This window comes from Tinamus guttatus, unplaced genomic scaffold (genome assembly GCF_059628265.1).
Source record: "Tinamus guttatus ecotype Peru unplaced genomic scaffold, ASM5962826v1 Tinamus_guttatus_pri_ptg000451l, whole genome shotgun sequence".
Lineage (NCBI taxonomy): Eukaryota > Metazoa > Chordata > Aves > Tinamiformes > Tinamidae > Tinamus > Tinamus guttatus.
This window is the reverse complement of record NW_028288985.1, coordinates 1,103,074-1,120,255: the sequence shown is the minus strand read 5'-3', so window position 1 is coordinate 1,120,255 and position 17,182 is coordinate 1,103,074. Positions and strand designations below refer to the sequence as shown.

Below are 17,182 nucleotides of genomic sequence, written 5' to 3'. Positions count from 1 at the left end.
TCTACTACTAGGAAAGTCTTGAAGTTGTTGTTATTTAAATTTCACTTAATTCATAGAGTAAAGAAAAAAACACAATACCTTATGCTCACATAAAGAATCGAGTTCTGATATGGAAATCAACCAGCTAAAAGGCAATGCAATGTGTAATAAAGTTATCCTCCCTATTCTAATAAAGTTGTTCTACTAAAGTCATCATCTTTGGGAACTAACCACTTTGAATTTTATGTGAGGGCATTAAATTAATGAGATTGACTTTACATCACTTTCCCATAGAATGAAAATAGAATATCTTAGCAAAAGAAATTTCCTAGGAAAGATAAAATGTGTTTGCATTCTTCTGGTCCTTGACTTAAAAATTAAGGCAGTGCACTTGTGACTTCAATACAGGTCATAGACAATCACTTTTGTTAGCAAATAAATCTATTATTTAAATATTTCATATTTTATATACCCCAAAAAACTGACAGATTTTTTTTTGAAAGACTGTGATTGCTATTGGTTCTTCTATGCGGTTGTTTTCCTGCAGTTATAGTTAGTATTTATATTCAATAAGCTAAATTATGTCAGGTGACCATTACTTTAATTTCGGACAGGATTAGCTTGCATCAAATTTAATGGTGGGGTGTGTACAGAAGAAGCCAAAATACTGTAGCAGAGGTCTATCTGGTAGCAACCAAGGATTTCAGGGTCTCACTTTTATGTGCCTGAGAACTCAATGTGTTTATGGAGTGTAGGGGACAGTTTCCTTAATTTCTTTTTTTTTTTTTAAGCAGTTAGACAAGGTATTTATTACTGGTATGAGCAGGTTTTTCCTATGTTCAGAATAGGAAACACTGCTAATATAGTTATTAATGCAGCTAACAGAAGAAAAAAAATCAAAAGAAATGCCTTAAGAGCCCTCATGGCACACACTGGCCCAGACTCAGAATAAAATCTTCCCATTTGTGTGTGTGATGTCACCCATCAGTTACTAGACTGGCAGCAATATTGATAGTGATATCGCCCCTATGGAAACTGGAACTCAGCCAGCTGGGTTTGATGGTGTGATCTACAACCCATCAATGCCAGTTAAAGCCGTTACTTTTTACATCAAACTGTAAAAGTGAGTTTCGCCTTCACTGCTGAAGCATTTAGAGGGATGTTCCAATGTCCTGTTCTGCTTACATGTTATGTATGTAGTTATGTAGTGTCCCTCAGATTGTAACTTCACAAGGAAACCAGTTATTATTAATCGTAATAATATCTGGTTTTAATTATACCTAATAACATGTCTCAAAATAATTTTAGGTTAGGAACTATTTTGGTTAGGAACTCTGTTTCAAGAAACTGAGTTACAAAGAAATTATGACCTATTCACAATTATTTTGTATTTATCAATAGATAAATATATACCCAGGTGATTTGTGACTAATGCTGACTTGATTTTGAACTAGTCATGTGGCCTTTTTGCTAGTTTTTCCATGAGTTGATTTCTCTGACCATTGAATTTTTTTCTGTCTGTGTAATATGCATGTGCTAAGGAGACTGTGTGCAAGAAAGTAGAAAAAAAATCTGGAAATTCATTCTCTAATTGAAAAGAAAATAATGTGCTGGCTTTTAAACACATTAAATGGTTAACTTTAAATCTAGGTGACAGAAAGGAGGATTAGTGTCTCCAAGTGTTTTAAATCAGCCAAATATTTGCTCATTTATCATTATAAGAGGTTGAAAATACAGAAATGGATTTACTAACATGACTAAAATTTAGAGTGAATTTTAATGTTTTGTCTTCAGTATGTATTTCTTTATTAGTCATCTTCTGTCATTTGCAATATATATTTTGTAATCAGTTCTATTAATTTGATATAGAACAGTTTATTGATATAAGCTATCTAGCCTTACAGCTTTTAGTACAAGGTTGAAATGTGTCAGCATTGGCAGGTAGTTCTGTGATTTTATCAATGAGATAATATCTTGCACTCAAAAAGGCAAAGTAACATAAATAGGCTTAAGAGACAGTTGGGTGCTTTTATGATGGGAAGGAATAACAAAGCATATAGTATACAGCCAAGGATGATGTGGTTCAAATTAACCTTGGTACGTACAACAATTTCTGTCTAGGATTTTCTTATAAAGTACAAAGTAGACTAGCCTAAAGGTGGAATAGAATATTGTTGAAATATTGGACCTGTCCTGTAGGCAGTTTTTTGAGCTAATACTAGTATTTTATTGACTGAATTGAGTAGGTCAGACATAAATATATAGAATTTATGGCCCGAGAAGGCAAGTTCCATGCATCAGCAATATTTACAAAATAAGAGTTGTCAGACTCCATGAAGGGATTTTTATTTGACAGGATCTGGTTAGGAAGTTAGTATGTATAATAAACATGAAATTGAATGCAAGTCAGGAATGCCATATTCTGACTCTGGTGAGCCTGGGTGGAACCGCAGCCAAGCACTGCGGCTCAGGGAGCTGCACGGGCAGAACGCAGGAGAATCTACCCGTTTATTCCGTAAACTGATGCCATGTGTTTAAACTTCACCTGGAAATTTTTCTATGTTTTAATTTTTTGGAAACTCTCAGGATAGCGTTAGATACTAAGAAGAATATATTGTTAGCAATTTTGTAATAAATATTGGAAGTATTTGATTCAGTTCTCTACACAGAGCCCCTTCCCGAGGTTGTCGAGCCAAAAATAACTGTTTTGTCTAAGGTTCACCATTCAGCCCAGTGTAGAAACCAAGGGTGCAACTTAAGGGCTAAGTGTAACTCCATTAAAACCAGCATTTGTGTCTTCATTGATTTCAGCAGAGTTTGGGGAAATCTTAAACAGAATTTTCCTCCTTAAGTTATTATTGACACAGGCTATGATTGCTAAAGGATGTGATTTTCCTTGCCATCTGTATTTCTTTGCAATACACAGATGAGATGTGGTATGAGTAACAACTGCCAGGTCAGTGTGTGCACTACCACCTGTGAACATTGTTAAGCACACTTGATGCTGAGTTTTTGGAGTTAAGTAAGAGTTAAGTAATGATTTCTATCTACGTTTTTTAAATCTACATTTTTCATTTATTTTTAATGATTTCTTAAGGATTTAAACATAAAAATCCATTTAAATAAAGCAGTCTTTTAGTGGAAGAATAAAAAATAATCTAACACCACCTAATAAATTTTCAAAGTCAGCCTGTCACATTCCTTCTGGCAGTGAAGGTCTTGCATTATCTTTTTGATGCTGAAATCGGTTCAAGTCAGTGAAATTTCTTTAATGAACTTTAGGGCACATCTTCAAAGAAACCTGCAATTGAACCTGTGGAAAAGACAGTGCCTTTGAACTGTGGAAAAGGAGTTTATCCTAGATTAGCTTGATCTTTTAGTTTACTTTGCCTTCTAATCTAGTATCAAAGAGCTGAGCTTCAAGAATAGCCATGTACTGCAGTGACAACCTAAAACTAATATGTTATTGTGGGTAAATTCATGACTTCCCGTTAGGTATTGGCCTTTTTTTAGTAAGAAGGGTATCGAAGTAGTTCATTTTGTACCGTGAATGTATCAATCCTCTTTCTTCCAGATGAATGTTCTGGGTCTGACTGAACACTATATTTTCTTTAGTTTTGTTGCTACTTCATAAATTGAAATTTTAACTTCATTTTTGTTTTCATTCTCCCTAACTTTTCACTGTACTGCCATCCAGTTCAGTCTTTCGTCACCCAAATATGGAACAATGTGCCTTCAAATGTGAAAGAAATAACAAAATCTGGAACAAATTATGAAGTGATGGAGAAGGGAAATACAGAACTGTATGGAAATAAGTACATTAATGCATAGATTCTGATGCACATAAGTCTGTTTTGAAGGACATTTCATTTTAGCTCGAACTTCTGCTTTTAAATTTTACTGTAATATAATATAACATTTGCCTTGGTTTAGTACTTGAGGAACTTTTCGTGTTAACACTATTCTTTTCTATAGAAATTCCTCTGGAATTCAAAATTTGTACTCTTTCCAGGATACAACAAGAAAAATATGGAAGAGATTTTTAATAGAAAAACAACACTCAGTGGTTTGCAGCTGGCAATCACAATGCCTCTACTGCTGCTTTTGTTTTATTAAGTGGAACAGGTCAATTTAATATCAGAGCTGAAAATGCTCGTTCTCTGGTCAAAGTGAAAATACAGATCTAACAGAAATTTAAGTGCCCGGTAGTTTCTTTCTTTCAATCATTTTGTGAAGTATCTTTTAATAACCATCTCATTTTGTATAATGAAATGGGTAAGAAATGCTTGTGACTCGGCTAACAAAGTATGCCTTTTGTCTATAAATATTGACTGCTGTAACTATGTCATGCGTGTTTTTGCCTGTAGATGAATAGGAAATAGCCGTCCGTAAAAATTATAGAAAGATAGCTGGAAGATGCAAATTTGTGATCAGGTTAGAAAACGGAATTTTTAGAGAAGTTAGAAGAGAGGTAGAGTATAAAATGTGGCTCAAGGAACTCAGAATAATTGAAAAACATTTACATACATTTATATGGTCATAAGCTTTCATAATTAAGTGATACTATATTTTCCTGCATTGTGTTTTGAAGAACTTCTTTTGAGATTAAATCCTTGCCACCCTGTTAAACTCGATAGGAATTTTGCCACTGACTTGAATGGTGTGGTCTTGTCCTTCATCTGTAAGCAGTTTCTGCTTCATATTGTTAATATTTTCAAATATTAAACTTCCCTTTCTTCACCTACGCTAGGATCTGTAATCTTTTGCAACAAAAGGAATTTTGCTTTGTATATACCGTATAGTTGAGATGAAGTCCCATGCAAAAAGTTAGCTGATCTAATGGGCTGGTTCCAGCAGAGCAGCCGTTTTGAATCTGGTGTTTCTTAGTTGTTGAGGGTATAGGATTTTGAATGCTTTTATCCTTTTATTGGTGAATGCACTAAAGTGCATGCAGACAGAGAATGTTAAAGTGGCAGTCAGATAAACTTGTTAAAGCAGTGGGAGTTTTTCCTTTCTTTCTATGTGACTTTATCATCACAGTGGAGTTAAAAGGCAATTAGCCCTTCAGCTCTTTTCTGGCCAGTTTATTGGCATTTTACACACAACTATTGAATAGACAGTGCCATATTAAAAATTCCAATGAAGCTGGCCTGGGGATAACAGACTCTAAATTTCAGGTTAACGTAGTTTTCCTTAAGAGGAGCTATTGCCAAAATGCTCAAATAAATTTATCTAAATACAGTACCTATGTGCATGTATTCATAGTTGATGGAAAATTATAGTAGTCTTGCTACATGCTGTGTTGCATTTCCAGGGAAATATTTTTATAAAGGGTGTTTGATGAAAAAGTTTATTCCTTTAGTAATAACAGGCTACCCACTGTTACTTAAGGCAAATGAACATAGTGTGGAGAACTAGACATTTTCACCATAATAACAACAATTATACTTGCTTTGCATTTCTGTAATTTTCAGTTGAGGACATTAAAACACTCTACAAGCAGGGTTTCCTTATTTCTCTCACTGTATAAGAGTGTGGAGGGAGAGATAATTATGTCAAAATTTTGGCCAAATTTAGCCCAAAATTTAGACATTTTTTAATTTATTTATTAATTCTTATTTATTTTCTGTATTAATCAAACATCTTTTGCAGTATTTGCAGTCCAAAATTTTGAGAACGTAAAAGTGATTCCAATTTAATCATTACAGTCTTCAATAGGGAAAATGAAATACAGACACAAAATACATTAACTACTGTAAAATAAATTGGATTTTTTTATTTTACTCTTTCAGTTTTAATCTATTCTATATGGTGAAAAAATGTGAGCTTTTTCATAGACCTGATTGTGAGGATTGATTGCGAGTGCATATTCATTGCGTCTATGAAGAAATGCTTTTAATTAAATTTTGTAGTTGATTTTAATTTACCGATGTTAGATAATGGGAAATTCACTGAAGTCTGTGTGATTGCAAACCAGATGGAAAACTAAGAGGAGATCTTGCATTTTTAACCTGAGCATATGCATTGCCATTCTCCTAGTTTTATGTCACCTAATGGTGAAATCAATAAAGAGCTCTCTCTAGTTTTAGATGATACTTTGGATCAAATCTGTTTCAAAATAGGAAGCAAAAATCGACAGTTTAAAGAATTAAAAGCACTAATTTCCACTTTTTCAATTTGCTCAGCCGCTGTAGAGTGATTTTGTTCAGAGAATGAATGGTGAACTTATGCTAGAAGGTGCATTAACAATCAACCAAGCAAGCAAACCAGAAATTATTCCATTTGCTCAGATAAATAAGCTAGAGACCTTTTTCTTTCAGTGCACAGCACTGTAATTGGAAGTGAGCACCATAACCACGGGTTTATTTTAAATGATGTCTATCTGTACTGTATTTGTGACTGTTGGCAACTCAAAATTTGCTTCTGATGGTGATGTGGCATCATTAAAATTGCCTGTATCTTTTGTCTTTTAATACCAAAATGGACACTGTAGTGTAAATCAGGAGTCTGGAAGTTGGAAAATGCCAGATTTAAGGCTCATCTCAGTTTTATTGTCCTTTTCTGTACACATTTCAGTGCTCTTCATATATACAGTCATTCAGTATCTTTTCTATAGTACTTCACAGCTGTTCCATGTCTGCCATCTATTATATGAAATAAATTTATGACCTGAACAGTGAGAGAGACAGTTGATGCTGAGAGACAAACAAAAATGTTAAAGTCAACTTAGACATATCCAATCTCTTGCTATAGATTTCTTATGTGCTATAGGCCAAAATATAGGTGTTATATGTTCCTTTTTTTTCATGTCAGTCTTGAGCTGCGTAAGTTATATAGAGCATTTGCAGTACCTTAAGCAATGTGACCTTGCCACTCTGGGCTCTCTTTGGGAGCAGAGGTGATGCTGAGACCATCACAGCAGTTCTAAGGTCTAGGCCAATTCTCTAGGTTGTGTAGGCAAGAATCATTTTTGTCTCATTTCTACCAACTACAGAATCAGGAAAATAAAACATACTGTCTTATTTTATAGACCTGTCTCGAAGAGGATGTGTTAAAGTCTATAGGACTGTTTTGAAAATGAAAGGGACTATAAAAAGCTAAGAACTTTATACAAGCAAGCCCAATGCATTAGAGCAAATGACTGAGACATCCACAACAAACACTTCTGAAGCTGTGCCCAACATCTGTGCACCATCTTTTCTCACGCAGATAGTAATGCTCTTTTCATATCACAAAGAAGGTGCACAAATCAGTTTATTACTGCTCTAGTGGTATTCAGATGTGGTGGCAGGCAACACAAGATGCTCAGGAAGTGATTAGTAAACTAGTTTCAGGGAAATGCTTGGAAAGACAGCATTTTAAGAACTTTGGAAATATTGAAAAGCTGCTTCGTTGTAAAAGTAATATTCAGCCAATGAACAGAATGACACTGAGAGTCTAAATATTAATATGTGATTAGTTAAAAATAATGATATTTTATAGACACCAGGGGGCAGAATTAATATTGTGAGGACAGCTATAAACCTGGCATTTCCAACCATGTAAGAGGCTGTTTATCTTGCAAACATTCACATACTTTTTCATTTAGATATTTAAACCGTATAGAGTTTGTTACAAATCATATTCTAAATTTGTAGAAATGAAAGCTTAAATACTCTTGGAAAAGAAGTGTGATTGGTCATATATTCAAAATGAGAATTTAACTAAAAGCTAATTTAGATTTGTTTCAGCTAATGTCCAAGGCATTATTGTTTATGGGTAAAAGGAAATATCAAACATCAAACAAAATGTTTCTTGAAAACTGGACCTCTTTTTCTTACTTTCTAAACTGCAAAAAATACTGCAGATAACTGCAGCTTTTATTTCCAACCTGACCTTCCATGTTCTGAAACTAATTTGCCATACTGCTTCTCAAAGTCTGCTCAAGGACTTCCTCTAGCAGAATAATGTGGTTCTTATTAAGTACATCCTATAAGACCCAGGAGGATTGCATGCAAAGGAAATAAGATGGAGACACAAATGAATTTCCATCCTCCAGTCAGATATATGATATTGATGACCAGGATGTATATGAAGGTTATTGTTAAGAAGACAAAGAAAAAGAATTAAAGCAAATGTCTGACAAATTGGCTGTCTTGTTATGGAAAGATGACAAGTGATCTATACAACTAACTGGAGGAGATGTAGGCATCAAGCCAAGTAGTTATATAGTCAACAAGTGGCTTTGAATCACATGCCTATATGTAACCTCTCTTTTAAATAAGGTCTCACTTAAAATTACATCATCATGAAAGACTTAAAAGCCATGAAGTTTTACATGAAAACTGATAGTTTCCCTATACTCCAAATGTAGTTTCACTGGTATGAATTTTATTTTTTTGTCATAACACTAAGATATGTTGTTAAAGTGGATCTTCTTTAAGAGATTCTCTTTTGCTAGTTTTTGAAGAAATGCACCAAATATAATTAATGTGAAAATAACAGTTTTCACATCAAAATCTGTCTCTCTTGATTGAGGTTTGTCTATATGTGACAAAGCATTTCAATGTTAAATAGTAACAAAGGATAGTTAGATATAAAAAAGTATTGGAGTGGCTTTAATGTAAGTTAGTCCTTGAAATTGCTGATGCTCTGATTTTAATGTATCTTGCCTAATGTAACTGGATATAGATTTCAGAGTTTTTACAGTGTATTTGGTTGATGCGGAAGATTTATACTGCATATTTGATACAGTGCAAGTGTAAGTAAGTAACCCCAAGAACTATCAATACTTCATTTTTTCTTCAGAAACATGCAGAATTTAGATAATCAGGATTCTAATATGATTTTCTTATTAATCTTTTTTAACCCATGAAATCTGATACTTTCATGGTGACTAATCCATGAAATTTGTCAACTTTGTCCGTGATTTACGCAAGGTCTGTTTATAAAGAGAATTTGCTTTAGTCCTAAGGCATGGAATATTATTTCCCAGCATGCTTTTAGTATCTCTGTACTAATAAGTATAAACAAAATGTGCACATTGATTATATTATTTTAAGATCAGGAGGTAAAACATGGGGAACATACAAGAGTATATTTTCCATTGCTCTGTGTAAGGAGACATTAAGCCATTAAGAAGAAAATAACCTATCATATCAGAGTTAGTAAGAATGGTTGAGTTTACCTAAAATAATTGGATAACTTACTTGCAGATTAAGAACATATGTGATACTTCTATGTCTTTATGTTGCAGGCTTCAGAATTAATTGCTGTCAGCAGAAAACAGACCAAACAAAAACAGCTTTGCATTAATTCTTAGTAACATAGATGAGAAGAGGGGAGATTTGAATGACATTGAGAATAATTCTACTTTGTATTTGGAGGGGAGTGGCTATACATTCACATCCTGTAGAGCAACTATATATGGGAGAGTAAGGAGCCTTTATGTAAATGTAATAACATGCAAGTAATACCTTCAAAATGAAAGAAAAAAAGATTTCCTGTGTACTAAATGTTAGTCTACTCCAGCTGTCCTCCCTCACTTTGTGGGGAAAAGACTGGGGAAAGACCAAAATGCAGATATTCACAAAGTATCCAATTTTTAGATCAGCATAGTGCCTTAATCAGCTTTTACAGAGCTGCTCTTCTCTGTACCAAGCATGCTATAAATGTGCAATACATCCATACGTGTAAATAAGTCACACTCCACATGGTGATGAAAACAAGATGACTGCACAGTGCTGCAGGTAACAGAAAACATTGTCCAGTTCTCTTCAGCTGGGCAGAGACTTGAGCTAGAACTCTTGAATGCTAATACTGTCTCTGCATCATATCAAATTTCTCGTTATAAAACTTCATGAAAAATTTCGAGAAATTGTATATATTAACAGCAGGTTAATATGGATCTGTCATGATCACAGGTGGCAGTGAGCTAGGAAGAACTTGACCTGATCTGTGGTCTAGTGTCTCTCCTGAAACGACTGTACAGCTGTTCACATATCCATTTAATGATCAAAATATCATCATCTGTCATGTCCCTCAGTGAAGCATGTGCTGGGGAATGCCCACTTTGTCATCAGATGGCAGGTGAACGTCTCGTCATGTGCTGTGGGAGAACGGGCTCAGCGTATGCAGCCTTCAAGTGTCTCCTTCAAATGTCTTAATGTTCTTATGTGCTTGCCCAGATCAGAGTGCATGCAGGGAACCCTGTGCCTTTGTTCTTCTGGTTGACCTTTTCTCAGTCCTGCCTCTTCACCACAATAGCTTATGTTCTCAAAGCAACCACTTAAACTGATTTCTAAATGAAAACAGACAACTGGATAACTGAACAGTTAGCAAGGTTTAACTAAATATTCGTGATATTCCAAAAAGTACAGGGCTGTCTCTTATGAAGAACACTCATGTTACAGTCGGTCTGAGTATCACATAAAATTAACAGGTAATGAGTTTTAAAAATGGGGGGAAGGGGTTACAGTGTTTCTTATAACGTGCTTCTTGCCCCATGATGCTGACTTTATCCAGGTTTACACAATTCTGATCTGAGGAATTCATGAAAGAGAAAACGCATTAGGGCTATTAAACACTGAGCTATTTCCTGCAGTGCATAAAGTTACACTTTGGAGGTTGCATGAGCCTGAAAGGCTGCAACAGGAGCCACCAATGGAGGAAAGGTACCGGGATGGATGGACTTGTGGTCTGGTGTAGTGAGGCTGTGCTTTTGTTCTCTGCCAAGTCTTCTTCTGCCACCCCACCATTCAAAATTGCATGTCCACATGTTCTAAAAGTCAAGGGGAAGTGTGGGCTCTTATCCAGGCTGGAAGACTTTTTCATGACCTGCTAGCGGAATTATAATTTATTTCAAACTTACTAAGGTTATTAGTCTGAAAGACTAGAGGTGCTTTGTGGAGAGAAGGGAAGAATTGCATCTTATCTTGATAATTCAATATCTGTCTTTACAAATGCAACTGTCACCTTCAGGACCCTAAGACTTCTATACTACAACTGGTATAACTCAGGATTTATTAATCATCATTAGAGTTATATCAATATTCTGTTCCTGATTGATTCTAGATATCTCAGATGTCTGGGGCTAATAATTTTACATATATTTGAGGTGATATTACATAGAGATTTCCAGGACAGAGGTGAAGATGTGTCAAGCTACAAAAACCTCTGGCTTTTTCCATTTGCTATGTCTTTAAGCAGACACTCTTGCTTTTCCTGTGTTGAGATTCTTGAAAATCATTGTCTTTGTGTTCTAAAGGATTCTGTCTTACATAATTAAGATGGCATGTTCCTGTGAAACAAAATGCGCTAGAGTATAAATTAGATCCGGAGAATTTACCTTAATGTTTGTTGAGTACAAAAGTTCTACAGCAAGGTCTTTCCCTAATGCATCCATTTATCGGCTAAAATCTCGATTGTTTTGCCTGTATTATGTCACTCACGTCTGGAAAGAACAGCCTCCCGCTGGTTGTGAAGCTGATCTCCTGCTGCTAGTTAGCCACTTGGAGGATTCTGTCCCAATTCCTCTAATCCACTGTGTTTCAATAGCACCATATTTGGACTCCTTCGCACATTCTTTGGCTGCCCCGTTTGTGATGCCTGATGAGCCGAATTAGAATTTTAATGTTCCATTGAAAACAGAAGGAACCTTTCTGTTAAATGAGAATATAAAGAATACGCTCCTCGGCTACCCTAGCTAGAATTTCTACACATGCACTATATTATTTTCCTTCAAACTGTTGTCCAGAAGTTTAGGGCACTGTTTCGATGCATTGTTTTACTTTATATAAATCCAGTCCAATTTGAGGTTTAATGTTGCACTAAGGCCTGCTACCATCTTAAATTGCTTCTTTCCTGCTGTAACTACTCGTTCAGGATTCATTGCTCCTTGTTTCCATTATGTCAAAGGTTTGCTTATATCTTTTTGAGCTGCTTCTGCAAGTCAGGCCTAACAGAAGGAGAGAAGCTGAATGGCTCCAAAAATGATATGTTAAAAATGAACCAAAAACAGCAAGTACACTGTAGATGTTTTAACCTGACTTGCAAGAAGTCTTCAAAGATTTACATATTTGCCAGTACCTGTTTTCTGATCCCCACATAAGACCAGGTTAATTTAAAGCTAGGTTTACCTTTTGTCTGTCACTTCATTGCTGACCCTCTTCACTTTGGTGGAGCTATTTGCACCTAAGATAGCACTGGAAATAGGGTATCAGATAAAGATAATAAAGATATTATCCTTATAAAGATAAAGCTTGAAGGCATATTTTAACAATTACTCCTTCTGTATTAAGATAAACTTTTCATTGAAGGTGAATAAAATTGAATTTACTGAAAAAAAGTAAAAGAAGAGATACAAATACAAAGAGTATTTGCTAGTGAGTTTACAGGTAGTAATGAAACAGAGAAGATAATGAGGAAAAAGGAGGAAGGGAAAAGGCTTAACAAAGTGAAGATGAACCAGGGAGAAATGTAGAGAAATATGCGGGAACCGTAATGAAGAAAGAAGTGGGGCAAAAAAGTAAAGTATGGGCACCCATTGTGCTTACATTTGGCAAGTAACATATGATTTGTTCACAAATGTTTTACATTTCTAATGATAGAGACTCATAGTAAGGAAAGAAGTTTTATCAAAAGATTTACTTTTTGTAATACAGAATGAAGAGATTTGTAGGTGACCCAGCTATGCAACATTAACTTGAAGAGGTTTGTGCTCCTTTTCCATTCATACTTTGAAATTAATTGAAAGCCTCATTGTTTTATTTAAACTGTGAAAGCTTCCAAGGTCAATGAGTGTGGTAATTGACCTGCCTGTTGTAGGACAAAAATATGTATGTTAAATTGCATAATTAGTTTTAATTACTTAATTACAGTGTTTAATGTGGGGGGGTCAGAGGTTACTATTACATTTAGAAGTCACGGCAAGAAACATAAAAATAAGCAACGTAGCTTAATTTTGTATTTCTTTTGGTCTTTATAAAAGGGGTCTACTGTGATCTATACTTGACCTTGGATATTTGATGATTGTAGCAAATAACATATTGCTGTGATTCCTTTTAGAATCATAGAGACATCTTTGTAAATGACTAAGTGACTTTACCAAAGACTTCATTTAGGTTTAGAGTACACAAAAGTTAATCAGCAATGGAAACTCAACTGACAGCAATTTAATCTGATTGGGTAAGGTAATTACATGATTACCAGGAGTGTTTATATATGCACAAGGATATTTTTATTGGAAAAAAACGAATTGCTTTCTTACTGAGAAGAGAAAAAAACAAACAAATTTGTTGTCACAGGTTAAGAGGATATCTTTCATTCCTTAAAATATTTTAGAGACAAAATGAACTTGTAATTCTTTAAAATTTGCACTCGGATATTTTTATGTATTCCTCTGTTTCTAAGCCAAAAGTAATGCTATCATTGAACTTGTTTTTTTCAAAAAGCTCTTTACTTACACATTGACTGTGTGTTACCTACAGATGTCATGGTGCTTGTAATTCATAATTTATTTTACTCTGTGTAAGTGCGGTTTTTTAAGTACAGGTTGATTTCCCAAAACTTAAACCTAAGGATCCATTATACTAATGGATATTTGTGGGGATAAGGACATTATTTGTTTTTCCATGGTGATAAAAAAAAACAAACAAAACAACGACAAAATCTGTTTACAAGATAGGTAGATAAAAGGTAGTGTTCATAAATGTTTAAAAAAAAAATGTCTTATTTTAGGTGCTCTGAATGGTCTCTTAGAAAATGCTATTTCAATCTCTTCATAATAGATGGAGTGTTGGGAGATGAGTCTTCATAAACAGTCATTAACCTTTATGAATACCTCCCTGAGGTCACTCAGGTCTAGTCTTGGCATTTCGTATGTGGTAAAGAGGCATCAAAAAGAAAACAAAAGTTATAACAATAACTTCATATCTCTTTGGTAACTTGGTCACAGTCTGTCTTTGGAAATAGGAGGATCTTGTCCAAAGGCCAACTCCTGAGAAATTAGAATGCTAATGAAACAAAATGTCAAGTAAGGATTAAGTGAATTTTTTAAAAAGCTATGTGTTTATGCCAAGAAGTACTGTCATGCATTTCTTGCTACAAAAAAAAATCATTTGTTCTCCCCCCTGCTAATTTTCCCTAATTAAGTTTGTAATAAAATATTACAATTTTGAATTTTTTTTCTGAACCAGATGATCCGGTCACTGTTGGAGGCACATAGCCACGGCAAAATCTCATGCTGTACATTGATCACCTGTCCAACCTTTGCCTAGAGTGTGATCCCCAGTTCCTTCAAGAGATCCATCTTTACCTGTCAATAAAGAAGAGGAGGAGGAGGAGGGAGCCATCTGGGATATTCAAGTATCAAAGTTTAACACCAGAGCAGGTTCAATCTCCATTTATATTGTTCTCTATACGTGTTACTAGTATTGACGTGAATAATGGGTTAAAGCTTTTTCAGTAATTACATAGTATGTTCTGAAGTTTTTACCAATGTTAAAACTCTTTTTTTCAGACTCCTCACCAAAAAGGCATGTGTGTTTTTCATAGTTCCATAGTGTGAAATTGAATCCAAAGTCATTCTGCTCTTAAAGAGGTTAGCTAAAAATGAGCATGCATGCCAGCTTGCATGCGTCTAGTGTAAAACTGTTCATTGCACTGTATTTTTGTTTTTTACCAATCTGTATCTAGCATAGAGCTCAAGGCTGGTCTTCGACAAGTACGCTCATTTTCATTCACTTGCTTCAGGCGTATTAGTCATCCTTCTTCCTCGTTCTTCCTCTTCCTTTTTCCAAGGGGACTTTGACATCCAGCGAGCAGACAGGATTTTGCCGGCTGTCCTAAGGACTGCCCCTCCAGGAGTCTAGCACAGCCCACACACACTCCTGGAAAATGTCCAACTTGTTCTTGGAGCAGAATGTGAACCTGTGACCTTCTGGGCCTCCGGCAAGAGTGCTGCCTACTGAGCCACCAATACCCAGGCCATCAATAAGTTTTAAATGCCAGTTGCAGACTTCACAGAGATAATGACTTCAGTGTGTAAAGGTTTTGTTGTGGAGGCTGCAGTCTCACATATGGCGTGACAGAGTAAATATGTTAAAACCATGGAGAGCTGTTACATAACTTGCCTTGATATAACAGTTTTTGTAATATGTTTCAAGGCATGGAATATTATTTAAAGGGACACTGTTATGTAGGCTTAGGCCCAAAATGAAGCTATTATAAAAAGAATGTTTAGCAAAAACAGAAATACAGCCATGAAATTGTTGGAGTGGGAATTTCAGGGTAAACTTTCTTGGATTTAAAGTCACCTGCATGACATTGCACTGTTGTGCTAGGGAATGAGAACCAGAAAATGAAAATACTATGAAGTGAGAATCAGAAACTGAAACTGACCCTAATGAAGATATGAAAAGTCTCTTAGGATTATTAAACTTTTAAAAAATAAAATGCTACTACATTCTAAGAAAGAAGAGAATAAAATCAATCAGTTCTACCTTTGTAATTCAAAGCAGCATTATTGACCCAGGTAAATAAATGCATTTGTGTTTAATATTATGTTCTATCTGTTTTTCAGTAACTTCTTAAGTAATTTTAACATTAAATAAGCTTTTCAGTTTTGGGCATATTTTAATATTGTTGTTCTACATTTTCTATTTAGCATTAAAATCATATGACAGGCATATCCGTGTTTGGGTAATTCAGCTTGTTGAATATGACTGTTATTACCCCAAATATTACTTGTAGTCATGGAAATGAAAACTTTCACTCAAGAACAAAAATTTTTAGAGGGTTTCAAGACTGGACTTGAATTATGAAAAGGCCGTTAGATAAATTGTATAAACCTTCTTTGGAGCAAAGGCCAGGAACCCAGCACTGCTTTTCCCATCCGAGTGCCCAAATCACTAGGCTACAGACTCTTGCTCCCTCTTGTGTTCTTTCTCTGGCCCAATGATCTTGAATTTTTTTCTGGTCAATGATACAGTTTCAACAGGAGGACTTTAATATAACTATCGTCATCCCAGCATTTCATGCACCTGTGGTATGGTGTTTAGAACATTCTCCTAAAAGGTACCACTTTCAATCTTGGGAAGAAGGAAGCAAACCTGGGTGTTTTACTTCAAAGATGCTTTGTCTCGGTCCTAACCCAGGAATGGCTGCTATTAATGTACTGTTTTATGAAGACATAGCACCTGAAAAATGTTGTGGGGAACCCAGCCTGGCTGGTGTCTGTTCAGCTTGTTTTGAGAACTCCTGTGTCAGGCAAATTCTACCGAGGAAAACTGCATTGCCTTTAGCGGACACACTTCTCCAGGCTGAGACAGGGGCCTCGAGGCCCACCATTTTGGGTGGAGGTACCAAATTTCTGCTCCTACCTCTTTTAATTCCCATCTTTTTAGTATTGTGATTAGTTCAGTAGCTCCTTTGAATGTGGAACTGAGGGATTTAAGGAATCTGTTTCCCAAATGCAAGTTAGCTTTAGTATTCTTAAAGCAGGTCATAGGAAGATTTTGTGGTTTAAAAATGCATTGAGTGCTGTGAATTGTGGGCAGATCCAATGCATTTTGAGACTCTAAAAAGTGAAATAACTTTCTAAAAAGTGCACTAAATGTGTTAATGCTTTTGATGCACTTCTGTAAAGCAGTGTGTATTAGTTCTGAACTAAGGATATTCAACTAGATTAACTGTACTATATTTATAAAATGTTAAATTTTCTGATTTAATTCCTAGGCTATTTTTTTTTCCTCCAATATATATGTTTTCATTAAGGTGTGAGGTACAGGTCCTTATTCATACACATGCCTTTACCTGCTTCAGTGGGATTATTCTGGTGAGTAAGGGAATGCCTAGGATCAACCATATTGAGCTTGGTTTCCTTTTAATTAAAATGCTAATTTGAAAAATGGCAGCTGTGAAATATTTTTAGTCTAAAACACTACAGATGGTATAAAATTAGAATTGTGAATTTGCTTGGCAGACTTTTATTATTATTTTTATCTGTTTATAACATCGAAGGGATAATGCAATGCATTACACCTGTATTACTTTTCTGGCAGTATGTGTATCACTTGGTTTGGAATCCAAACGTGTTGAATTGTGAACTACTGCTTCTTTGTAGTATGGTAAATTGGGAGTGCTGGGGGATTAGAAATTTGTATACAATGAAGACTCTTGTTTTCTTAAAATGGATGTTTTCCTACTTCTTTTAGTATCTATAATT

At 35.2% G+C, this 17,182-nt stretch overlaps 1 protein-coding gene across 9 annotated transcripts in view; it reads left to right on the top strand.

Moving 5' to 3' along the window:
- ERC2 (ELKS/RAB6-interacting/CAST family member 2) overlaps positions 1-17,182 on the top strand; it is a 412,632-nt gene that overhangs the window by 340,584 nt on the left and 54,866 nt on the right. For 8 of the 9 annotated variants that reach the window (XR_015913795.1, XR_015913794.1, XR_015913793.1 and 5 more), the window contains one exon: positions 14,154-14,347. The exons of the other annotated variant lie outside the window; for it this stretch is intronic. The gene's annotated coding sequence lies outside the window, so the exon portion shown is untranslated. The remainder of the gene's footprint in view (positions 1-14,153; positions 14,348-17,182) is intronic. 9 annotated transcript variants of the gene reach the window in all.